Raw genomic sequence first — 26,075 nt, 5'->3', positions numbered from 1 at the left:
GCCAGCCTGGTCTACAGATCGAGTTCCAGGACAGACTCCAAAGCTACAGAGAAACTTTGTGTCAAGAAAAAAAAAAAAAAAAACAACAACAAAAAAAAAAAAAAAACAAAAAAAACAACAAAAAAAAAACAGAAAAAAAGCAACCCAAAGCCAGACTGTTCACCTTGTCCCAGACTCTCCATCCCCACACAATACCATCTGTGCAGCTAGCTCAGAATGGCTCCCCAAGACTCCAAGATCAGGGCCTCCCCCCACCTTCTTGGACCCTTGACTTTCTCTCAGTGCCTCCTACCAGTACCACGCCCCCAGCCTCAGGCCCCTACCCTTCCAGGCTGAGTCCTCTGACAACCCCCACCCCTGACCCAGACTCCAGGCCTTCCCACCCCTCCACCAGAGAAGAGATGTCAACTGTCATTTCTCAGCATTCCACAAGTCCTTGCCCCTGGCTGCTCCAAGTCTGAACGTGTTTGCCAAGGTCCACCTCCACTTTCTTACTGCCCTCACAGCTACCACATGCACCTTTGGGCCTCTGTGTCAGGCCTGGCCTGGCATCCTGTTGTTAAAATTCCTTCCCAGAGGGAGATATGTGCCCTGTTGTCTAAGGACAAGCAAGGTCAGGACTCAACCAAAGTTCACTCTGGGGAACTAGTGGGCTTATTGGGTTTCCTGGCAGAGCATAGTTGAGGGTGTGGTACTCTCCCCACAACAGACTGCGTTTATCCGGCAAGGGATGAGGGGGTCCCTGTAGCTGCATATTCTTCCTGGGCCTGTATATTCTAGACCCTCTCCCAGGTCACATGCAATTAAAGCAGAGTTGCACATAACAGACGGTGGTGAACAACTGCACCCTAAAATGAGGGTCTTGTGACTCCCTCCAACCCTTTATGAGGGAATGCAAACAGTCAACAGTCTCAGCTAGGATAATCATTTTGCAAGAGAGGGTACAGCTGAACTCCCCAAAATGATGGCTTTTTGATGCAGAGCACAGTCACCCAAACACACCCTGACCAAGAAAATCCTCAGCATTTCCCCCCCCAGCTCCCCAAGACCTCCTCTCCCTCCAAATCTGTTTTGTTGCTGTTGTTGTTGTTTGTGTGTGTGTGTGTGTGTGTGTCTTCTGTGATGTTCTCGGGTTGTTCATTCATCTAGTCAGCCAGTGTTACCAGAACTTGCCCTGGAGCAGGTAGATACTAGTCAACAGCCTCCAGTCTGAGACACAGTAGTGTAAATCCCACTGACTCACAGAGTCCCCTACAGGTCTGTGACCCCCAACTGTGTCATACACGCAGCACGAGTAATAAAAACCCAGAGACAGATATTGGGGTTCAGGCTGGAAGATACGAAAAGCAAAGCAGCCAACCACTAGAGATCTCTTACCTCTATGAAATCCTCAGACTCAAAAGAGAGAGCGTTCCTGTCTCCTCTCACTTTTTATTCCTCTCTAGTGCTGGGATTAAAGGTATGCACCACCACTCAGCCTCTATGGCTTACTAGTATAACTGCTGGAATTAAAGGTGTGAGCCAACACTACCTGCCCTGTATGGCTGACTAGTGTGGCTAGCTTTGCACCCTGATCTTCAGGCAAGCTTTATTTATTAAAACACAACTAAAATATCACTATACATATGCTTGCTGTGGGCAACAGTCTAGTCTCCAACTTGTCTCCATCTGTTCTTTCATTTTAGTTTGGAAAGCTAACACAGGACTGCGCGCTTTTTACTTTATCACACAAATACATCTTTCTGTTATCATGTTATCATGAATAAAAACACCTTTTAGTAGTGAAGAAGGAAAAAAACATAGTCCCAGAATAAAGAACAACATTTGAAGCTTAGTAAACTGGGCACCAAGAACAACTTCACCAGGTTTTTTTTTTTTTTCAGTCCCGAGCATCATCTCAGAACAAAAGGAATATCCACTTGATGGAACCAATTTAGCTAGATGGAAGACCAGTTTCTCTTTTTCTCCCACTTACAGAGGACTGGGAATGACTTTGTCTGTATCTGTGGTCCTCCATCTATATAATCCTGGGCAGGGATGAGCAACAGCTTAAAAGAGTGGAGCCCTAGCCAGGCGGTGGTGGCGCACGCCTTTAATCCCAGCACTCGGGAGGCAGAGGCAGGCGGATCACTGTGAGTTCGAGACCAGCCTGGTCTACAAGAGCTAGTTCCAGGATAGGCTTCAAAGCTACAGAGAAACCCTGTCTCGAAAAACCAAAAAAAAAAAAAAAAAAAAAAAAAAAAAAGAGTGGAGCCCTTGGTAGATCCTTGGTTCTGTTGCCAGCTAGAGAAAGTACCCTGACTCTCCTCTCACAGAGTCAGAATACCCTGGAACCACACCACAGCCATGACTGGTCCTGACCTTGGTGATCCCTGTTGTCATTTGTCCAACCATTTAAGATTGCAAAAGAAAGCTATCATTTACTAAGTTCAAGATTCAAAACTGCACAATGGAATTACATGTGTGCATATGCACATGTATGTGCACACACACATGCACACACAGAGAGAGAGAGAGAGAGAGAGAGAGAGAGAAATTCATAAATACACACATAATAGTCACTTGTCTGAACTTGTATCTATTCTTGGCCAAACGCAGTCCCATGTGGCCCATGGGCCACACATTGGACCCATCTGCTCAATGCCGCCTCAAATGTTCACCTTGCTCCCATGCATCCGTCATCAGGTACAACATGTGGTGACCCTGACTCTGTCCTGCTCTTGGGCGGTGGCATCCTTGAGTCTCCAGAGAGGCAGGTCAGACCAAGTCGCCTGAAAGGCTGGGGAAGAGCAGGAAGCAACGAGCCTCAGAGATAGACCCTACACCTTGGCTGCCTTGCTCCTGAGAGTGGGCCCGGTGCCTCGGTGTCCCTGAGGTGTGACCCTGCCTCTCTCCTCCCCTTCGAGGCTCATAAGCACAATCTAAACTTTCCATCACTCAGCCTGGAACCTCCAGCTGCTTCCACAGAAAGCCCCTGAGCCTGGACTAGGGAGAGAGATTTTTTCCAAAGGATGTATATGTGTATTGTTGGGGGCCAAAAGCATCTCGGTGAACTCAGGGTCATGGCACAGCCTGACAAATGACAGGAAATTGGGGACTTCGACCTGACATTTTTTGCACAAAGGCCCTAGAGTCCAGCCAGGTGAGCTAGCCTCTAGGAGGGACACACATGGCCACCGCCCAGCACTTCCTGCCCTTTGTTGGCCCATGGGACAGCCTTTCTTTCGTGACTGGCTCCTGTTCCTTATTTAAGGCCAGGAGCAGCTCAATATAGAAACGGGTGGGCCCAGGAGTCGGTGGAGGATGTAGGAATGTAGACTGGCCGGATGCCTGCCTGGGGTAGAGCTGCCAAATTGAAATACTATCGCCATATATACCAATCATGACCTATCTGCCATTTATATACCTATGGAGATGTAACATGTTCTCCATGGTATGTTTCAGAGGATCACAGTCTGCATTCACAGCAGCCCTATGGAGATGCCCCATGTGCTCCATGGTATGTTTCAGAGGATCACAGTCTGCCTACACACAGCCTTTGCCAGATGCTCCACCATCCTTGGGTCCCTGTGTCCTGGATGATCTTCATGGGTACCCTGAAGGAACGCCATTTCTTCCCGTCATGAAGAAACCGTGGTCACCGCCTTCCTCAGGATCTACCTCTGTCGCCAATGAGCTGCTGTGTGCAGGGTTGACCACTGATACCCTGGGGCCATTTACATCCCTGTCTACATTATCACCTTCACACAGAGCTCACATGGAAGATAGAACAGAATTTGAGCTTTCCTTGGAAACTCTGGGTCTGGGCTTAGAGTCCCCAGTGAAGTAGCAAGAGCCCAGGCTCAGGAAGACCCACAAGCTCTGTTCCTCTTGCTGCCTGACTGGGGGTGCAAGCCGGAGTAAGGGCCTTCATCTTCACATTCGGTGGGCCTAAGACATGTCTGCTAGCATGTACTTGTAACACTGAGGTCAGGAAACAGTCCCGGAGATCCACAGGGTCATGAGTCTTACACAACGAGTCAGTAAACTTTGATGGCTCTGACTGATGTTTTCGGTAGATCCCCTTTTCATTTGCATGCCGAGGTTTCTTTTCTTCTTAAAAAATACTTTATTTTATTTTTATGTGTATGACTGTTTTGCCTACATGTGTGTCTGTGCACCATTTGTGTGTCTGGTGTCACTGGATGCCAGAAGAAGGTGTCGGATCCTCCGGAATTAGAGTTACAGATGGCTGTGAGCTGCCACGTGGGTGTTGGGAATTAAGCCCCCGTCTTCTGCAAAAGCAGCCAGTGCTCTTAACTTCTGAGTCATCTCTCCAGGCCCCCTTTTCCTTTTTCTTAGTTAAATTTCATTTTCTTGGGTGTCTGCGTGTGGGTATGTATGTGTACGCCCACGGAGATCAGAACCACTGGACCCTGGAGCCGGAGTTACAGGTGGTTGTGAGCTATTCACCGAGGGTGCTGGGACCTAAACTCAAGTCTTGGGCAAGAGCAGAGCTCACCTGTAATGTCCCAGCCATCTTCCCAGCCCTATGTTTCTTTTCAGAGCTGGAGATCGAACCCAGAGAGTTGCGCACGCTAAGTGTTTGCTCTGTTATCCACTGCTTTGTTCTAAAGCTAATTTTAGATGCTCAGTTGTGAGGTTGGGCGGGGACCATGAGACGGCGGCTGCGTGCTTCCCATCCCAGCCCTCAGGAGGCAGAGGGAGGCAGATCTCTCTTGAGTTCACGGTTAAGGCTCCACCTGTAGTTGCAATGTTCTGGTCCTCGACTTTTAGAGAAACCCTGTCTCGAAAAACCAAAAAAAAAAAAAAAAAGTTACTTTGTTTGGTCATATGCTCAAACGTGGAGGTCAAAGGGCAACTTGTGGGAATTCGTTGACACTCTCTTTCACAAATGTGGGGCCCTGGGAATGAAACTCTGGTCTACTTGTCAGCAAACCCCTTTGCCAACTGAGCCATCGCAACCGCCCACGTGTGTGACATCATCAGTCTGTTAGAGTTACATGTGAAACAGCAGTAAGTCCAGAGTAAACGCACGAACATATAAGCTTTTGTGGGCAATTACGGCATAAGTTTGACTGGTAAGCGACTTTTTCCTAGTTAATTTCCTTTTAAGTTTTTATGTATGTATGCTTGCGTGTGTGCATACGTTTGCATATGTATGTCTGTTCATATATGAGTATACACGTGTGTATGTAGGCACTCGCCTAGCCTACACAAGGCCCTGAGTTTGATTTCTAGCACTGCAAAATCTAAATAAAAAGAAGAAAGAATGGTTGTGTTTGTGAGACTTCATCGCTAAGACCGTAGAAAAATAACACTAAAGGAGGATTTATGTCACCTGGTCCCCCAGCTAATGGGATCAGATGTTACTACCATTTGGGACACACCCGTCTCCCCCAGTTAACGCTCTCTGGAATCATCCTCCCAGACACCTCCAGCAGTCTGTCTTGATCTGACCAGGTTGGCAATCAACATTAACCATCAGTGAAGACAGCGAACATTTGCACAGACTTGGACACACACAGGGATGGATTGGCCCTGCAGGCACGTGCACATGATGGCATTTCAGCCAGTGGAAAATGGCAGCTTGCGCAGTGCCCATTGAAAACCTCCTGCCACCCTGTGAGAATGACAAAGCCAGAGCAACATCACAGCGTCAGCAGTTAGTGACACTTGAGCAGCCATACAGGTGACCGCACCCATGGCACTGCCGGGAATACAAAGGTATAGCACAGAGACCCGCATGCAGTCCCCAGTGTGGAGCGTGAGAGCAGAGGCCTGTGCTTCTGGTTTGGTTTTGGGGGGAGGGGGGTTGTTGTTGTTATTGCTGTTGCTTATAATCGATTTATTTTTATTTGCATTGGTGTTTTGCCTGCATGTATGTCTGTGTGAGGGTGTCAGATCTTGGAGTTACAGACAGTTGTGAGCTGCCATGACCATGTGGGTGCTGGGAACGGAACCTCTGGAAGAGCAATCAGTGTGCTCTTAACTGCTGAGCCATCTTTCCAGCCCTGTGCTACTGGCTTGCATGTTGTCTATACCATACTTTTTCTTGTCAGTTTAGAATGCATTTTTACTTATAAAAAAACGTACTGAAAAGCAGTCTGCTGCATTACACAAACAATATCTTGTTCATCTCACCCTTAGTTTGTCTCCTGATTATAGCAAGATGGGTGGGGGCTGTAGCTCAGAGGATGAGCACTTGCATAGCATATGTGAGGCACTAGGTTGGGCCCCCTAGCACCAGAAACACACACACAGACACACACAGACACACACATACACACAAAGGCAATGATGACTGACTGGTGAACACCTCCTAGGCTTCTTTAAGGAACCTCTATGATGTTTGTAGGACAACAAAATTGCATTTAAATTGTGTTTCTGGACCTGGAAGTAGTGGCACACACCTTCAATCCTAGCACTTGGGAGACAGAGACAGGCAGATCTCTGTGAGTTCAAGGCCAGTTTGGTCTATATAACAAGTTCCAATTCATCCAAAGCTATTTAGTGAGAACCTTCCCAGACTGGAGAGATGGCTCAGAGGTCAAGAGAACTTGTCAGACTTCCAGAGGACTCAGGTTTGTTTTCCAGCACCTACATCATCAGATAGTTCACTACTGCCTGTAACTCCAGGTCCAGGGCATCAAATGCCCTCTTCTGGTTTCCATGGACACCTGAACCCATGAGATATACACTCACACAGACATACACATATACACATACACATAAGTAAAACAAACAAAAAAATGCATTTCTTAGAGTGGGTCCCTAGATAGGCTAGGAAGGATGCTCAGTTGGCAGAGCTCTTGCGTAGCATGCACAGAGCCCTGGGTTTAATCTCCAGCATAAAGGAACACAGTGCATGGTGCCATAGTCCTGTAGTCTCAGCACTTAGGAGGTAGAGGTGGGAGGACCAGAAGTTCAAAGTCATCCTCATCATCAAAAAAAGGTGAGGGCTGGAGGGATGGCTTAGCTGTTATGAGCGCATATTGCTCTTGCGGATTACTGAAGCCTGATTCCCAGTGCCCTTATGGTGGCTCGCAACTATCTGTAACTCCAGTTCAAGGGGATCCGAGGTCCTCTTCTGACCTCTGTGGGCACCAGGGATGCGGGTGGTGGACATAAATATGTGCAGGCAAAACACTCGTGCGTATAAAAAAATAAATTTTGAAAAGAATGTGTCCCTCTCCTTGAGTGACACATGACAGGACTGTGTTGCACATAAGCAACTGACTGCCCAGCCCCGGGATGTATTTTTCAGGATGGATTCCCACGCCAAACCTTTTTCCCAAGTATTTCTGATCTACTTTGCGAAATAAACTGCAGGAAAGTCAAGGTGAGGGTCGCTGGCACCGGGTTCCCTCCTTTCAACAGGCAGGGAGTTTTCCTTGGGAGAGGGGAAGAGAAGAGGTGGCAGAGGGGCTGAGCTTAGGCTGGAAGCAAGGCCTGAGCATCCCTATTAGCACAGGGGATTCAGTGTACTAATAGCCATGAGCCTGCCCTGGGAAGAGCTGGGATTTGGGGCCAGAAGGCCTGAGCTGAATTCTGAGCTCTGGAACCACAAAGGATTTTTGGGTTTGTTTCTGTTTTTGCAGTGTGAGGGAACTAGCTCCAACTTGAACCTTAAGTGACCCCAAGGAAGCTGAAGCTCCTAGTCCCCATCTCTACAAAATGAGGATACTAGCTACAAGGACCATCGACACTGTGACAACAGTAACCATAGCATTTGCTCTCGGCCTTCTCCGAGGTCAAAGCGGGGCTTGAGCTAATTCGTGTGTGTGTGTGTGTGTGTGTGTGTGTGTGTGTGTGTGTATGCGTGTGTAGGTGTGTGTGTGCGTGTAGGTGTGTGTATGTGTGGGGAGGTGCTTTTATGAGCTAACTCACAATCATCTAGCATATGGTCACTGTTATCCCTCATCCCAGACCTTTACTGAACATCTGTTTTGCCCTGGGCACTGAGTTATATCCTGCAAATTTGGTGATAAAAGAGGCAAAGCACGCGACAGGCTTGGCGTCACCCCACTTTAGTTCTTCAGGGTGTCTCATCAGTCCAGTTAGCCTGTGCAGCAGGTGGGCTGCTTCTGTAGGTGTCGCTGTTATTATCTCCTTCACTGTTGCTGTGGGAATTAAATGGCTTGTTTTATACAACCCATCGACACATGTCACAGTGCTTGTCAAAGAAGGAGCACTCAATAATGGTTAGCTCTTTGAAAGTGCCCTTGAGGTCACTGTTCTTTGAAATACTTGCTCACTGTCGAAGATACCTCCCCCTGCTTGAAGCTGGCTAACAGCTGAGGCATTTCCACGCCTGGCTTCCTTTGCCATGGACCTCTTGGGTCCGTAGCTTTTATTCTACTCCAGCTGTGTGCACACACCAAGTCTTCCTTCTTCAGACAGTGTGTAGCCCAGGAAGATAGGCCTGAAGTTATCAGACACTTCTCCTCTGCGGTGCCGTGAGAGACAGACAAACTGTCTGCTCTTATCCAGTCGGCAGACATTCCCTCACGGCTTCAGTTGAAAGGTGATGGCAAATGCCTAGTACTACCTGGAGGGCCAGGACCCGGAGGATGGACAGCCCAGAGACCTCGGCAGAAAAAAAGATGGGAAGGAAGGAAGTTATGAAGGGAGGAGGAAGGAAGGAAGGAAGGAAGGAAGGAAGGAAGGAAGGAAGGAAGGAAGGAAAGAAAGAAAGAAAGGAAGGAAGGAAGGAAGGAAGGAAGAAAGAAAGAAAGAAAGAAAGAAAGAAAGAAAGAAAGAAAGAAAGAAAGAAAGAAAAGAAGGAAGACAAAATGTCCTCATTCCTAATGCACCTAGTCCAATCATCAGAGAGGCTTCATCAGCAATTGATGGGAGCAGATGCAGGAGGCCCACAACTAAACATTAGGCAGAACTTAGGGAAGCCTGAGGAAGAGAGGGAGGAAGGATTTCTAGGGGCCAAAGGGGTCAAGGACACCAGGAAAACATGGCCCACAGAATCAACTAAGCAGGGCTCAGTGGTGCTCACAGAGACTGAAGTGGCAATCACAGAGCCTGTAGGGTGTGGCCTAGTGCCCTGAATGAATGTTATAATTGTGTAGCTTGGTGTTCTTGTGGGACTCCTAACAATGGAACTGGGGGCTGCTTCTGACTCTTTTTCCAGTTTGGGGGACCAGTTCCCATCTACTGGGTTGCCTTGTCCAGCCTTGATATGAGGGTTTGTGTCTAGTCTTGTTGTAACTTGTTACGCCATGTTTGGTTGCTATCTTTGGGAGACCCGCTCTTTTCTGAAGGGAATCCGAAGAGAAGAGGATCTGGGAGGAGAGGAGGGAGGTTTGTAATACATGAATGAAGAAAAATAAAAAATTAAAACACACATACACAAAGATGATGACAAAAGGTCATCCTTGGCTACATAGAGAGTTCAAGTCCAGCCTGGGCTACATAAGATATAACAACAAAAATGGGTAGGGTTGGACATGGTAGCTCAGGCATTGATAAATACTCCCATAGGTTCATATATTTGTATAGTTGGTCCCTACATGGTGAACTGTTTGGGGAATGATTAGGAGGTGTGGCCTTGTTGGAGCAGGTGAGTCATTGGGGGTGAACCTGTAGCATTCCAAGTCTCTAACTCTACCTCGTGCTTGTGGCTCCGATGTGAACTCTCGGCTACTGTTGCAGCATCATGCCTGCCTGCCAGCTGACATGCCCCCTACCATAGTCCATGATGGTTATGAACTCATCCCCTGAAGCTGTAGGCAAGCCCCCAATTAAATGCTCCTTTTCATACATTGCCTTGGTCATGGTGTCTCTTCACATATTCACAGCAACAACACAGTAACTAAAAATATATATGTGTGTGCATACATTCTATCAATTCTGCTCCTTTAGAGAACCCTAACACTTGGCTTAAAGGATACATCATGTTTTTCACTTCCATCTTCACCTGACCGTTTCCTTCTTTATCTCTGTCTTTACATGACATTCACCCTTCCTTCCCTCCCTCCTTCCCTTCTTCCTGCTCTCCTTCCTTCCTTCCTTCCTTCCTTCCTTCCTTCCTTCCTTCCTTCCTTCCTTCCTTCCTTGCTTCTCATTCTTGGAAATGGATACCAGGCTCACACACATGTAAAGCTACAGTCTACCACTGAGGTACACCCCAGCTATCTCCTGCTTTTCTTGTTTCTTATAAACATGTCATTCATGCAAGAATATGATTACCTGGTCCTAGCCTGATTTATTTGCTCAGCCCCTCCAGATACTTCTTCAATGACGATAGATTGTACCCTGATAAACCATCATAAGAGGAAATGTTTCAAGTACAAAGTGTGTTTATTGCCTCTAAAAACCATCATACACCTTAACTTTGAAATACGGCACACTTTACGGTTTCTCTTCTCAGGATCATTGAGTGATGACTGTCCCTGTGTCTCCCGAGAGTGATAACCTGGGAGGAGATGAGAATGCAAGATTCACAGTGCAGTTCACACTGAATGTGTGTGCCTTTCTCCCATCGCAAAACGGCACCATCATAATCTACAGACTCTATGCATTTCCTTTTTGAAGATTTTTATTTAATTTTGTGTACATTGGTGTTTTCCTGCATGTATATCTATGTGAAGGTGCCAGATCCCCTGGAAATGGTGTTACAGACAGTTGTGAACTGTCACGTGGATGCTGGGAATTGAACCCAGGTCCTCTTGAAGAACAGTCAGTGTTCTTGACCACTGAGCCATCTCTCCAGCCTGACTGCACATGTTTCCAGATAAGTTTGTGTTCTGAGATACTGGGGTTTTAAGACATGGATATATATATATATATATATATATATATATATATATCTTTCTGGTTACACAATTCAATCCCTTGAGTAAATTTAAATTGCTTCTTCTCTAAGACATGTACAACAGAAAGTATTTTCTTCCTCAAGTGTCTATTAAGTATCCACCAGTATCCAGTGTGTTATGGTTTGGCTCAAAAATGTCTCCCATAGGCTCATGTTTTGAATGTTCCCAGATAGCAGGGCTGTTTGAAAGGCTGTGGAGCTTTTGAGATGTAGGCCCTGGCTGGTTGTTAGAGACAAACCTTTACATGTGATAACTGGGTCCTAACTGTGGTACCACCGCCTGATCATGGTACACCACCACGGAAGGAGTCTCCACCACGGGTTCCCCTTGTCATGCCCTCTCTGTCGTCATGCACTGAAGCCCTCTGAAGCTGTGAGCTCAAACGAGTCAGTAGTCGTTGGCTACTGACCTTGTGCAGTAGCAGAAGCAACTCAAGAAAAGAAGGGTTTGTCTGGCCTCACAGTTCCAGGGCACCATCCATCACAGCGGGGGTGCCATGGGCGCAGGAGTTTGGGGTGGCTGGTCACACTGCATCCACAGCCGGCAAGCAGAGGGAAGTTGACAGACCGGGTTAACTATCATGCTTCCTAAGTTGGTCTGGCTCAGCAGTTTGGTCGCAAGGTGATCAACATATAATTCTTAGCCTGTTACATAACAAACATGTTAAAAAGTAGCGGCTGTTGTTATCAACTTCATAACTAGCCATCTGCTGTGGGTTCTTCCCGACAAGGGCCCTAGTTCTGTGATATGCATTGGGCTCTGGGGATCATCTCTAGTACCAACAACAACAAGATTAAAAATAAAATTAAAGGAAGAATTAGGCAGTTACTCTATTTTCTTTGATAAGCTGGAAATTTTGTTTTGTTTTATTTTGTTTTGTTGTTGTTTTTGAGACAAGGTTTCTCTGTGTAACCTTGGTTGTCCTAGACTTGCTCTGTAGACCAGGGTAACATTGAACTCAGAGATCCACCTGACTCTGCTTCCCTAGTGCTAGGAATAAAGACATGCCCTACCACCACCTGGCCCGAAAAACTGGGATTTTTGTGGTTTGTTGTTCTTATTCTCATTTTGTTCTGTGGTGCTGGAGACAAACCCGAGAGTCTCCCGTGTACCAATCATGGGTCCCATCACTAAGTGCACTTTTTGCTTCTCACAACTATAATTTATAGTTAATGTATCCCCCACCCATGTATATGTGTGTGTGTGTGTGTGTGTGTGTGTGTGTGTGTGTGTGTGTGTATGTGTGTGTGTGCATTGTACTAGAATGGAGGGTCTCTCTTTCTACCATGTGGGTCCTGGGAATTGAATTCCCAGGTCATCGGGCTTGGTGGCAGGTACCTTTACCCACTGAGACATATCACCAGTCCCTTGAGTAAGTTTTTATATGATTTCTGGGCTCCTTAAAAGTTCCACCATTTATTAAATTTTTTAATAAAAAGGCCTCCAAGGGCCAGGCACGATGGCTCATGACTTTACTCTCAGCACTCTGGAGGCACAGGCAGTCAGATCTCTAGGTTCGAAGCCAGCCTGATCTACAAATTGAGTTCTAGGACAGCCAGGGCTACACAGAGAAAATTCTGACCCCCCCCCAACAAAGTCTATCTGGATTGTGTCACAGCATGGTGGGAAGACATCCTCTCACTAGTCATCCATCTCAGGATCCCTAAAGGACCCCCTGAAACTACTAATCAGGGTCCCTAAAATACCCCCAAAACTACTATCTCCAAATATATTCAAACTATTCTAAATTTTTTTTCTCTAAATTCTACAAAGGCAGAAAGGATTAGCAATTAATGCTAATCATAAATTATGCATCAGTCTTTGGGAAAATTTATAAGATGGTATAATTTTTATGTGCAGCATGTTCATTTTATGGCCTTCTGGGTAATCGGTTTGAGCTCTACATTGCTGTGCATTTTTAAAAAGCATCAGAGCACACGTTTATTTCTCTAAGTGACAATAAAGGTTTATAGTCCTTTGCTCCTGTGCCATCCCCAGCCATGCCTAGGCTTCTCGTGCCAAGTTCTCCTCCAGAAGGCCACCTCAACAGCAGCATTAGCTTTATGGAGAAGACATGAGCTGCCTCACAATGATTCAGTTTCTGGTGAGTTTCCAGGGACACCAAGCAGAGAAAAGGAATTCATTCTCCTCTAAAATTTAGGCTGTAGGGAAGCTTGCCTTGCCATTTCTTTCCTTCCTTCTTTCCTTCTTTTCTTTTTTTTCATTTTTTCTTTCTTTTTTTTTTCTGAGACAGGGTCTCATTATGGAGTCTTGCTGTCTTGGAAGTTGCTATGACCAGGCCATCCTTGAACTCACAGAGATCCACCTGCCTCTGTCTCCTGAGTACTAGAATTAAAAGTATGTGCTAGTCTCAAGAAATAAATAAAACACAAAATAAAATGGGGTCCGGGCTGTCCAAGAGCCTCCCTAAACATTTTGAGGTATTCCTGCTGCCTTGTCTTGCCTTCTGAGATGGAAGGTGAATCTCTTCTACTGCTGAAGACACCAGTCATTCTGCACAGAAGACCCATGGGTCTTGAACCGGATCTGACCTGAAAGCCTCCTCTTTGAGGACTAGCTTTTGTGCTTCGAAAAGCTGCCATGTAAATATCCTAAGGAGGGAAACAACTGATGGTTCTACGCAGCTCTGAACCTACGAACCGCAACAATGGCCAGAATGGCACAATAACCCTATGGTGCGGTAGTGGCACACACACCTTGGCAGTAACCAACAGCTCTCTAATTGGGTTTGAGACCCTCTTGATGAAAAGAACATCATGTCAGGTTTTGAAAACTTAGCCAACTCCCCAGCTTTAATGAAGTCATGGATCCTGGAGGAGACCTAGAAGAGCTAATTTCCTAAGCCAGCATAATCCTAGCTACATTCTAAATATTTATTCCTATACTCATAGATAAGTATAGTCCTCACCTCTCAGGAAAGAAACTTCTCTGTGTGTCAGGCAGAGACTAATAGAGAAACCACAACTGATCAAAATGGAGCCCAGTTGCAGCCAATAAAGCTACAACATAACTCTACAACACAACTCCTGCCTCCCAGGCTCAGAGATGATTTTGGAGAAGACAGATCATAAAAGCTAAAAGAAAAGGAAGTCTGCTGTGAGATTGTTTCTCTGGGTAATGTCAGAGAAATGACATCTCACCAACAGGGCTACCTAAAAATGACTTGAACAAGGATGACAACAGTGGACATGGTATCATGGAAGGGGGGATGCGCCTATGGCCTCAGCTGTAGACAATATATGCAGCTAAAGATTGCTGAGAGTAGGGAGATAGTCTTCCCCAAGGAAGAGCACGCCAATTGGTTATCCAGTACCAAATGGTCAGCCCTGAAAACATAAACACAGAAGTGACATTATACAAACTTAGCAGGTTGTATTTTTTTTATTTTTAGGGAAATGCACACACGGAGGGGAGAGAGAGAGAGAGAGAGAGAGAGAGAGCAACAATTAAAGAAAAAGAGATCAAGAATTTGAAAGAAAACAAAGATGGTAGATGGGAGGGGTTGCAGGGAGAAAAAGGAAGAGAGAAACAACGTTATTTTGTTATAATCTTAGATATAATTAACTGAAAAGTTAAGAGGATGCTGAGGAGATGGCTCAGTGGTTAGGTGCAAGTGCTGCTCTTGCAGAAAACCCAGTTTCAATTCCAGCACCCATGTTGGATGGCTCATAACCTCCTATTGTTCTAGCTCCAAGGGAATCCACACGTCTGGCCTCCATGAGCACCTTACTCAAGTGAATATACCCTCACAGAGATACACATGAATTAAGTCTTTTTTAAACAAATAAAGGAGGACATATATTATTAAAAACAAAACAAATTCATAGCATTCCCACTCTGTCTCTTTGACCCCTGGCCCATTCTCTGTCTGAGCCACGCTGTACACCTGCAACTACACAAAAGTGCATATATGTTCAAACAACCCACCAAAAGACATTGTAATCAATAGGCCCAGTGTGATGGCACACACCTGTACTCTCAGCACTTGGCAGGTAGAAGCGGGAGATCAGGCGTTCAAGACCATCCTTGGCTACATAATGAGTTCAAGACCAACCTGGGCTGCAGGAGACTCTACCTGGAAACTCAGTTTCCCTCCACCAGCACCCACCCCTGGAGAGGGAAATACTAGGAGTCATAGGAGGAAAAGGGAAGCTGCTGAGCTTGTGGCATCAAATGGCAGACTCTGGGTCTGCGAGTGTGCAGGCATCCTGCAGAAGGAAGGGGTCTTAGAGGCCTCCTTCTCGGGCACAAATCAGAAGGCTGAAGCTGCATATTCGACTGTGGTATAGATAGAACAGTCTCTGTCCTGCAGGAGGCAGTCACTTTTAGGAAAGTAAAGAAGGGTGAAGTTTGACTTTCTTAAATTTTTTTTTCCGAGACAGGGTTTCTCTGTGTAGTCCTACCTGTCCTGGAACCCACTCTGTAGACCAGGCTGGCCTCGAACTCACAGAGATCCACCTGCCTCTGCCTCCCAAGTGCTGGGATTAAAGGTATGCACCACCACTGCCTGGCTAAGGGTGACACCTTAATTAATGTTCCAGGTTTGTTTCCGAGCAGTCTAAAGCCTTTTGGCAGAAGGACGAGTTGGTTTTGAGGGACCAGGATGCTTCTGGAGAGATTAAGCGACTGTAGAATCCTGTCTGACATGTCCTGGACCTTGGTCACTGTAGCTGTGTCCAGTAAGTGAGTACAGGGTTCATTGTTCATAGCGTACAGGAGGTGATTGTAAATTCTTCCCCAAGCTGGGCCTGGTGGTACAAACACGTAGTCCCAGCTACTTGGGAGGCTGAGGCAGGGGGATCACATGTTAAAGCCTGCCTGAGCTACAGAGTGAATTTGATGGCACTCTGGGTATCTTAAAAAGACCCTGCCTCAAAATAAAAATAGAAAAAGTAATAAATACAAAGGAGATACAGTCAGGGGTTTTATGATTGCCTATCCTGTGTGAGAACCTGGAATCATTCCCCAGTGTCACCAATAAATAAATAAATTCCTCTCTTAGCGATTAGACGGGTAAAAGAGGATGGAGCTCAGGACTTCAGATATGCTAGACAAGTGCCACCAATTACACTGCCCCGTTTAAGCATTCTTGATATGCCCTAGTGGCTCAGAGGGCACAACCATGCCTCAAGTTGAAACAATCACCCTGGTCAGTGTAGGAAAGCCACTGTGCGGAGCCCACGAGAGACCGTGATTAGATATAATTATTGATTTGGACATACGTGACCATGACAAAGAAAGCCATGTTCTTCAAGCTTCTTCACCAGCCTCGCTTCGGAGTCTAGAACTGTGTCTGCACAGGAGTCAGGGCAGATCCTTCCTTCCCCTGTTTCACAGATAACGAGTTAACGCTTGAGGAGCTAGCTTCCTGATAGCATGAGGGAGTGAAGAGCAGAGCCAAGAACAGCAGCTAGAGCAGTGGTTCTCAGCCTCCCTAATGCCAAGGCCCTTTCACACAGCCCCTAGCGCTGTGCTGACCCCCAACCATAACATGATTTTTGTTGCTACTTCATAACTGTGATTTTGCTACTGATATGAATAGTAATGCAAATATTTTTGGAGATAGAGGTGTAGTGATAGGCTGCGGGCAGGGCTGCTTTTTGTCCTGCCCGGCTCGCGCATGGTTAGCTTTACACCCGAAATAACAACACACGAATTGTATTCTTTTAAATACTGCCTGGCTTATTTGTTTCAGCCTCTTACTCACATCTTGATTAACCCATATCTAATAATCTGTGTAGCACCACAAAGTGGTGCCTTACCGGGAAGTTTCTAGCTTACGTCCATCTTGGGCTGGAGCTTCATCGCGTCTCTCTCCCTGAGGAGAGGCACGGCAGTCTGCCTCAGAGACCAGAGGCATGGCGATTTATTAACTTAGGAGAGGCGTGGCATCTGACTGTGCCATCTACCTCACTTCCCTCTTCCTGTTCTGTCTACTCCACCTGTCTAAATCTTGCCCTATCAAAATGCCAAGGCAGTTTGTTTATTAGCCAATGAGAATCCTCCATCATAGAGGTTTGCCAAACAGGTCACGAACCACAGATTGAGGACAGCTACACTAGATCTTTTTTAAAAAAATATTTATTATGTATACAATATTCTGTCTACACGTATGCCTGTAGGCCAGAAGAGGGCACCAGACCTCATTACAGATAGTTGTGAGCCAACACGTGGTTGCTGGGAATTGAACTCAGGACCTTTGGAAGAGCAGGCAATGCTCTTAACTGCTAAGCCATCTCTCCAGCCCTACACTAGATCTTTTTACCCTTTAAATCATCTGTGGAAAGCTGTTCCTTTTCCTAGCTGCTGTTCATTGAGCACCTCCCAAAGCTAGGCAACGTGGTAGGCCCCGCATTGTAGGTTCTAACCCAGGGACATGGCTGTGGCCTCATAGAACTTTGGGGACAGTGGGGAGAACAGTACTGCACACAGAGAAAGACTAAAACTGCATGTGCAGACTGTAGCGTAAGAGGGAAAAGACTTGGGGCAGACCTCTAAGCTCTAGCACTCCAGGCTGTGCTTTTATTTTAGCGTATTCATGCATTCTTCAGTGGTAGGACTTGAACCCAGGGCCTCACAAATGCTAGGCAAGAGCACTACAGAATGGCAGCTCCCAGCCCAGATCTGAGCTTTCATTCAAAGGCCTGATTGTCGGGATTGTTTCCAACTTGAAAACTCTGGGATTTCCTACTTTGCATCTGAAAAACGCCTCTGGGAAGACAGTGGTGTGTGTGTGTGTGCGCGCTCACGTGTCTGCATGCATGTGTGTGTGAGTGCGTGTGTGCAAGTGTGTGTGCACATGTGTGTGCACGTGTGTGTGTGTGTGTGTGTGTGTGTGTGTGTGTGTGTGTAGTGAGGAGACAGAGAAGGACATTTCTTTGTCCTCTTCAGCCGCAACTTGACTCTCCCAGCCTCGGTTCAGACTCTTCCTGCTCAACGGCAGCTCCACAGCTAGTTGTGTGCCCTACTGCAAATGTTATCAAAATGTCCAGGAGTCATGGGGAAGAACAATGCCCCAAGAGGTTAGTGAAGTCATGGGAGCCTCCAGGGCTCAGTCCCAGCCTCAACCACTGCTGGTATTTGTTCCTATCTAGCCAGTGTGTTTACCTCTGCGGTCAGCAGTCCTGTCCTCAGCGGGCATGACTGGGCTCTTCCAAGCTGTCCCCACTGCATAGCCGGGGATAAGCTAGAGAGTTACAGTGGAATGTGTCCCCCAAGACACATGTCATACTGGAGCCACAAAACCCTGAATGCTGCCTAAGAAAATCCTTAACAAACCCCAGCCAAGCAGGACAGTTTGGAAGATCTATGCAGTAGTGACAAGGGACAAGCGCAGTAGGGTGAAACCACAGGGCTGCTGTGGTCCTTCTGACATTTGCAGGTAGAGAAAGATGTAAAAAACATCAATCTTTTCTATTACACTTCTTTGTTTCTGGGGTCTCACAGACTCCACAGTCCACATGAGGAAGTAAGAGGACGACTTGCTGGAGTCAGTTCACTTCCACCACGGGAGTCCCCGGATTGAACTCTGGTCATCAGTATCGGCAGCAAGGGCCTTTATCCACTGAGCCATCTCGATGGCCTGGGGTCTCTCTCCTGTGTATTACAGAGTGAAGATGGCTCAGTCATTGAGAGCCCCTCGTGCTTTTGATTCAAGTCAAATGGGTTTGGGGACATAGGGCTGTGTGGCTGTGACAGCAGGCAGTGCAGTTGTGTGGGTGAAACAATCGTTTCCTTGAATGGAGAGCAGCACTCGTGGCCGGCTTTGTCTGCACGTATATTCCAGATTACTCCTAAGGGCAGATATTTCATCTTTTAACTGTGTTTATGAGACTCAGCGGGCGAAATTATAGCACAATAAATATCACTTTGTAGCTCCACGCCATGATCTCACTCTCTGAACAGTGAAGCGGCTTAGGAGTGAAGCTGGCAGGGTTAACCCTGACTCCTCTACTTAACAGCTGTGGGATTCTAGGGGAGCTATTATCTAATTCCCAAGAGCCTCAGAATCCTTACCCGGAAGTCAGGATTGATCATAGAGCCTGCTTCCCAGATTAGCACTGAAGACTCAGTGTGGCCATCCGGGTTTTAATCTGGCTCGGCACCAACGCATATAGCAAGGATTGATAAACTCCAGCTGTTATGATAGGAACATCTCACAGGACATGTGGTTGAACTCCTCGTCTCCAGTGGGTGGTGGCAATTTGAGGAAGTAGTGGAAACGTCAGGAAGATGCCTCTGAATTAGGACACTGAATAAAAGTCTTTGAGGGGGTCTCCAAATCACCATGTTCTGGCTCTATTTGGTGTTAGCCATCTACCGTGAGAGAAGAACATACTCACACTACCATGGTGTCTGCCCAAGCAACCACGGACAGAGCTCTCCGAGCTTGTGAGCCCGAGGAAATCTTTGCACCTCTAGACGATTCCTATCAGATATTATTTGGTTGTAGCTGTTACCTTGTTCTTATCATCAACTGTCAAGTGCTATATCATTTGTGAGAACGCTCACATTTCATGTGCTGGGAACTTGGTACCCAATATAGCAAGTATCAAAAGGTGGGGCCTTTGGATGAAGATTAGCTCATGAGGACTCTGTCGTCATGATAGATTCTTAGGTAAATGGGTTATCTTGAAAGTAGTTTTACCCTAAAAAGCCAACTTTATTTAGCTTGCTATGTCTTACCTCGTGATAGTCTTAACTTATAATACAGTGAAAAGGCCCTTACCAGTTGCCAAGAGGAAGCCAACACCATGTTCTTGGACTTCCTATCCTCCAGAACCCAGACCTAAAGAAAGATGTCTTCATTATAAATTGCTCAGCCCCAGGAATTCCATTACATCAGCACAGATTGGATTAAGACACACTTATTCAGCTACTGGGTACTTACAGTGCAGCAGATACTATGCTAAATATACACACGGTGGATGAACAAGTAATTAAACGGAGGTCTGTACCAAAACCGTTCATTCAGTCTGTGAATTAGACAAGAACTACCTACAGGAGAAAGCAGTTAATTCTGATCTGATGGACAGAGGCCAGATCAGAATGTGATGACCGAGCCTCCAAATGCACAGGTTAGCTTTGGGAACAAGAAGCATCATCTGCAAAGACCTGCCAGCGAGAGGGGGTGTGGGAGCCAACCCATGGGAGAGGGGGAGGGGAAGTTAGTTAGGGACCAGAATTTGGAATGCCTTGAAAGCCAATTTAGGGAATTTAGGTGGCAAAAAGCAGAGTTTTGGAGCAGGTGGGGAACAGGGTCATCTTTCATTCTGAGGCCCGGTACTATGGTGTTTGGTAGAGGGAAAGCAGAAAGAGGTGAGGGGAAAAAAGTCAGGCTCTGCCAAAGGTAGGGAAAGGAGCCAGATATAATAGCTGTCCTCACGGAGCCCAGCACTCACTGGAGAAATAAGACACGTGTGTCAACATCCAAGACGGAGATCACAGAACAAAGCCACAGCTACCTCCAGGTCCATGACAGGGAAATGAGTTTTCATTTCCTCAACTGGAAAACGGGACAATGGTAATACATTTACCCTTCTGGTTTGTAAGGATGTAATCATACTCGAACAATGATGTGTTGAAAACCATTCTCAGGATACAAACTAAGCTTCATTCAGTACTGCCCAAGGGCGGGTTCAGCCCTGGTTGGACCAGGGTGGAGGAAGCTAACTGCATGCTGCTTTTATTGCATGAGAAGGCTAGTGCCTAGTTAAGTGAGCCTGGTTGGGGTATACCAGGGAAACTGACCCAAGGCTGGCACTTTGGGTGTCTTTTGTTCCAGCTCTCTTACTTCTGTCTCCATGCATGCCTCTTTTGTTCTTGCCAGAGGACTTGAGACCTTCCAAACTGTGAGACACAGGTATACAAATGAGAACAAAGTTGACAAAGGGGTTGAAGCATCCTGTTAGAACCATAGCAAGAGAGACAGGTTGCTTCTGGGACCTTCTTTGTTTGCATGAGTGAGGATGTTGTCTGAGCTCTTGGGGCCTCAGTTTTCTTCTTGTGGGTGAAGACGTCAGATCCAGTGACCCCTAACATCCACGAAACATTAGTCTTTGTCTGAATGTGAGCTGTGTGAGAATTCTGGGACACTGCACACATAGCTCTGTTTCACCTGAGAGAAAGTAGGTACAAACATTTGTAAATGTTTGGTTGGAAGCGTCACCTCAGCTCCCTGGCACCCCTTTCTACAAGGAGTCTGGAACTAACAGTCTCCAGAGCCTATTTTAACCCCACCCATTCTCAAGCATATTTTACAGATCACTTCTGCTGTCTGGGCTAAAACTAACTCAAAAAGGGCTCCCAGTTAATGCCAACACCTGCACCAGCTCCTGGGACTTCGCCATTGGTACCAGCTCTCCTGGCTCAAAAAGACTCCAACCAACTAAAATCTTGTTTTGAAAGGGCATATCTGCTCTTGTGTCTCACTTATTCACCCGTGCCTCTCCTGTACAACCAGGGCACTTCTCTGCCCCATTCTTTCTGGCAGTTAATGACCCTTCTCATGGCTAACCCCATTCATAGGGCCAATAATAACATTTTTTTCCTAGCCACCTGCCTTCTCATCTCCCTCAAGGAACAGCTGCCTGAGGTCTTCAGGATGGCAGTAAACCAGATGCCTCCTCAACCACATCTCTTGCTGTTATTTACCAGAACTGATTTTTGATACAGCAGCAGAACTTTTTTCGGAAACCTGTGGGTAGCTGTAAGACAATTAGGACAGGAACATGTTAAAAGACAACTGAAGGGAATTGGGAACTTTGGACCTTTTAAGATATACCTAAAACCTGTTAATCCTGGACTATGAAGCCTGTGAAAGAGGCACCTGTCTGTATTTTTAGCAGGAAACTTAACAAATGAAGTAATGAGCTACCAGTAACTTAAGTCATCAAATGCCATTAGACAGATCTGGGAGGTATAAATGAGCAGAAATGAGGCAGCTTTTTTGTTTTGTTTTGCTTTTTGTTTTTTTTTTTTTGTTTGTTTTGTTTTGTTCTACACAGGCAATTCCTAGTCTCTCCATAGTCTTTGGAGAACACCAGCCTTACAAGTAGTACCTGCTGTTAGCTGCTGAGTTCAAGAGGTGCAAAGATCTTCCTATGGGGGGAAGATTTAGTCTATCTCTCTTGGCAGAATGAGACAATAGATCCCCAGTGTAGTGTCCAGGAAGCTGATGAGGTGGAAGGCTGCTTTTTGCTGTGTGGGTGGCTTTGCCATACCCAAAGGCAAGCCTCCAGGCTAAAGATCTTTTGTAACCACGTATCTTCTTGGAGGAGCTGTAGGATGCTGTAAGATCTGGCAAGTCTCTGTGTTAGGAGCTCTTTGGTTAAATGCCATACTCTCAGATCTGTAAAGGCACTTGAGAATTGGGTACCATTACCTGTTAGTCATATTTAAATTAGACTTATAAGTTAAATTTACACATGTATTTTACCCAATTTGTTATAGCCTACCAATGTTAGTAAATGTAAGAAGATTAAAAGAAATATTTTAATAAGTCAAAGAATACAAGCACACATGGGTACTCTTACCCAAGATGGCGGTGAGGTCAAAATGGAGGTTACACACATGTTTGTATTTTTTAGAGATGTTGTAATTTGGAGTTACAAGTGTTACAGATCTTAAAACACACACACATACACACAGAGAAATAAGACAAGCATACTATAGAAACAAACACACATACAGATATAGACATAAAACCATAGTGTGGCCACATTATTTTAACCCACAGACAAATAAAACTTTTTAGGAACCTTTGTCAGCTGACCAACTTAAAAATCCTGGTATAGGCAGGTGGCAGAAGCCAGGGAAGCACAAAGGTGGTCCCATTAAAGACCAGATTAGCAGATGCTACAAGAGGGAACAGAGACATAAGGACGGAGGAACACCTATACTGTTTTAGAGTGGAAGGACAGGAGAAACAGATCTGTTGTAGAGCATCCCAGCGTAAGACAAACAGGAAACAGCCAGAGAAGCAGGGAGGGGAGTAGGAAAAGGGGGAGCGGGAGCACAACATCCAGAAACCATGGGCATAAGGGGCCTTGTTTGTTCTGTGTTAGGTGTTAGATCACCACAGTTTAAAAGGAGTTTTAGTAAAAGGCAGACCAAGGATGTTTAGAGATCAGGCCTCGAATTGCAAGTATCCATTTTTCCAAGTCTATGCCAAGTCTGGGAACTCAATGCCTACCGTAATGTGTCCACTGTGATAAGAGTCTTGAGTCAAAAACAGAAGGGTGTGAGAAATGAGTGGACAGACGTCTCTGTCCCACACAATCCCACCTCAGTGAGGACTGCCTTGCTGCTTTTGGGGTCGGGTGCTGTGGCATGGCCGTGATTTCAGCAGACTATAAACGTGTGGGCCCTGGAGCTTAGGGGCATGTGCTTGAAAAAAACGGGAACTCACCCAGATGAAGCCAATCTTAACCTGGTGGAGAGGACAGGCCAAGAAAGGTGTTTTCCAACACATAGCTCCGGGCCAGTGGGAAAAACAGCCCATCTCTGTGGGACCTCCAAATGTTAAGGTTTTTCTTCAGCCCGGTAAGCCTCTCTGCAGAGGTAATAATCCAAATCAGACCAAATTAGAAGAAGCCCATGTTTAATAGATGCCAGCACTTCCCCCCAAAAAATTAAAAAAAAAAAAAAAAAGTGGAGAGGGAAAAGGGGAGACCATGTGTTCCTTCTCTGGGGGGCAGTTTAAATAGCCTATGGGAGTGGTCTTGACCCTCCCTGGGGAGGGGTCACCGTTTGGTGGGCTTTCTTGGAGGAGGAGTCTGGACTGCGGCCACTCCCAGGGGAGGGGGCTTGGACCCCCAGCCAAACAGTAACCTGTAATTCTGGCTTAAGATGGGCGTCACTTCCACAGAAAACACTCTGGGACACAGTATGTTAGAGTCTTATGATCCTAGACTCAGGTTTGCAAGATGAAACAAACACTTCAGGAACAAAGTGGAAACTGAGGCAGCTCTTCTGTGGATGCAAACATATCACTGTTCATGAAACAAGCACAAGCCAGGCACTACAGACACTCTCCAGCTCCCATGGGGATTCTGTGGCTTGAGGTTTATTTTATAGAGGAAGAGACTGTGGGTCATAGAGGTTAAGGATAAGACCGGGATATGTGGCCACCGAACCAGAAAGGAGAGTTAACTTCTGGGCTGATTCATTCCAAGCTCACTCCCCAACTGCCATGACAGACAATTTCTGTGTGTGTGTGTGTGTGTGTGTGTGTGTGCTTGTGTGTGCGCGGACGTGTGCATTGCGTGTGTGTGCATGCGTGTGTGTGCAAGTACTAGCACATGCATATCATAGGGTGTGCATGGAGTTATAGGACAACCTTGAGACAGGGTTCTCTGTTGTTCACTGTTGAGTGCACTAGACTCTGCTTGCTGATCCATGAATTTCTGGGCCTTCTGTCCAGGCCTCTCATCTCGATCTAGAAGCACTGCGATACAGGTTCATGCTGCCATACTCAGCTTTACATGGGTTCTTGGTCTGAACTCAGGTCCTTTCCCACTGAGATATCTCTCCGGCCCTCAACTCCAAACCTTTAGCAATGAAGGTTTTTGGATTAAGATGAATCTCACTGTCCATGCTTCTCCTGACTTCTCCCTTTCAGCCAGCTCCTTCCTCCTAGTGGAAGTTTCTCTCTTAAGATAAAGCCATACCCACAAGTCTTCCTTTGGCCCCACATTCTGCCATCTTATCTCTTTCTTTCCTATCTACATAGTCCTTAGTTCCTGTCCTGCCGTCAGCCCTTCCCTGTAAATTCAGTCAAGGTAAGGAAACCACATTGGCCCTTTCATGACCAGATTATGCTGATGAATTTTAGCCCTTACAGCAGGGGACTTGGATGATCACCGCCTTCCCCCTCCCTGTCTTCTGGCTGAGTCACACTCTAAGGTACATTCTCTACCTCTGCCCCTGCCCCCAACCCCCCAGCCCAGCTGTGAAAGAGGAGCTTTTACAGACTCTGCCTCAGCCTTTTCTTATCTCCACTGAAGACCATTCCTAGTACATCCCAGCAAACCTTCAGCCCCACCTGTACCTACATGACACTTATTGCTGCTCCTGGTCCTGACCTCTGGTCTGAGCTCCAGTGTCGCAAACAGGACCTCCAGACAAGATCCTTAGCATCAGCACATTTTGAACTGGACTTTTCTTCTCCCAACCTTCCTCTTTTTTCTTTCTCCTTCTTTTTTCTTTATTCTCCTTCCTTCCTTCCTTCCTTCCTTCCTTCCTTCCTTCCTCCCTCCCTCCCCCCCTCCCTCCCTCCCTCCCTCCCTCCCTCCCTCCCTTCCTTCCTCTTATCTCCTTCATCTCAGGAATGCCACCACTCTCCCCTTCCCACACCTTTCCACTCAGTTAATCCACTAGTAACCAGGGTCTGTCTAAAGCCCAGTGATGTCTTATGACACAGCACTCCACATACGCAGCCACTACACCATGTCCACAGCCTTATGCATACACAGATGCCTCCTGTAAATGACTCCTTCCCAACATTCCTATCTCCAGTGTATGATCCAGTCTTCCTGGATTCATGGTCTTGCACTGGCTTCACAATGTGCTGTGGTCTCCTCTCAGGCACACCTCCTCCTTCATTCCAAGTGTACTGAACTACAATTTTTTTGCCTTCGTTTCTTTGTTTTGATTTGTTTTCTTAAGGCAGGGTTTCTCTGTGAAACAGTCCTGGCTATCCTGGAACTCACTCTGTAGACCAGGCTGGCCTCTAACTCACAGAGATCTCCCTGCCTCTACCTCTCAAGCTCTGGGAGTAAAGGAGTGAGCCACCATCGCCTGGAGAACAGTTGTTTTCCCACTGAAAGTTGATCATTGTCTTAAAGATGTTGGCTCCTACACTCTACAACAATGGCTCTCTGCTTTGGAAACAAAGGAAAAACCCCTGCGGATCTCAGCTCCCAGCCTCACCTTGGCCTCTCTCCTCTGCCCCCGGAAATGCTTCACCTTTCCTTCTTCCCCTGGCATCCTACACCTGGAGCCCCACACCACTGGCCGGGACCCTTCACTAACCTCCCTGAGCTGTGCCTGGCTCTCTGCTGCACCAGCATTTGTCATAGGCTTTGCCACCTGCTGACCGTGTTTGTGTACATGTATTACTTCTCCCCGAGGAGAGGGGAGGCTCTGTCGCCCGTGTTTGCATTCTCAGCACGGTGCATAATGTCTGGCACAAGGCCCATTACAGTAGATGTGGTCGGATAATAA

Source organism: Arvicola amphibius, chromosome 2 (assembly GCF_903992535.2).
Source record: "Arvicola amphibius chromosome 2, mArvAmp1.2, whole genome shotgun sequence".
Taxonomy (NCBI): Eukaryota; Metazoa; Chordata; class Mammalia; order Rodentia; family Cricetidae; genus Arvicola; species Arvicola amphibius.
This window is presented reverse-complemented; position numbering follows the sequence as displayed.